At 32.1% G+C, this 866-nt stretch overlaps 1 pseudogene; it reads left to right on the top strand.

Annotated features, from left to right (window-relative positions):
- Nucleotides 1-254: 254 nt before the first annotated feature.
- Nucleotides 255-318, top strand: LOC149560825 (small nucleolar RNA SNORD36; annotated as a pseudogene).
- The last annotated feature ends 548 nt before the right edge of the window (nt 319-866 follow it).

Here is an 866-nt window from a genome sequence, read left to right as displayed (position 1 = left end):
TTTGATGTTGTTGATCTGACATGCCATGGAGAGTTAACACAAAGTGAAGAGTGTGAATCACAGTCATCTCAGCCACAATTAGAAGAACAAAATGCACATGTTGATATTGTTTTAGCTAAAAAATGGTAAGATGTATTCTTTTAATCAGTTGGATAGGCAAGAATTGAATTCCCTTATTGAGAGGTTGCATTATGTTAATAATGAATTAGAAAGATATGAATCTCAATGTGGGTATGAAGAAGTTGAAAGTCATCTTCCAAATGATGACAATGAAATTTTTTATCTGATGTACAATGAAGAAGCATCATATGAAGGAGATGATGAGAGTGGTTGCTTGAATCATAGTGAGGAAAAAGACACTATATGTTCACCTTCATATGAATCTGATTTTGATTGGGAAGAAGAAAGCAATGATCATAGTGAGCATTCATCTGAAGCTGAAGGTATGAATTCTTCCTCTGATTCTGAAAAGGAAAGTGCATCTCAGTTTTTGCGTCATACAAATTAGTTAGCCAATGAAGAAATTATGAGTGATTTGTCCTCAAAATATGAAGATAAGAAAATTTTGAGTCCAGTTAATGAATTTGAATTTGAAGATTCTAATGAAGAGTTGTCAAATGTTTTTATATCAGATAATAAAGATCAAGCATATAGTGAAGTGTTTAGGAATAAATCACAGTCTATTCGGAGTGGTTATCCTAAACAAGTTGATAAAGAGGATGTAACTATAGACACTATATGTTTGGTAGAAGAAATAGAAAAGGATTCTTCATACAATTCTGACTTTTCTTCATACTCTGAAAGTTTCCATGAGGATAGGGTGGGTAGTGAATTTAAAGTCTATAAAAATGCTTTATATGATGATG

Source organism: Cupressus sempervirens, chromosome 4 (genome assembly GCF_028749045.1).
Source record: "Cupressus sempervirens isolate cs-2001-9-10 chromosome 4, ASM2874904v1, whole genome shotgun sequence".
Taxonomy (NCBI): Eukaryota; Viridiplantae; Streptophyta; class Pinopsida; order Cupressales; family Cupressaceae; genus Cupressus; species Cupressus sempervirens.
This window is presented reverse-complemented; position numbering and strand designations above follow the sequence as displayed.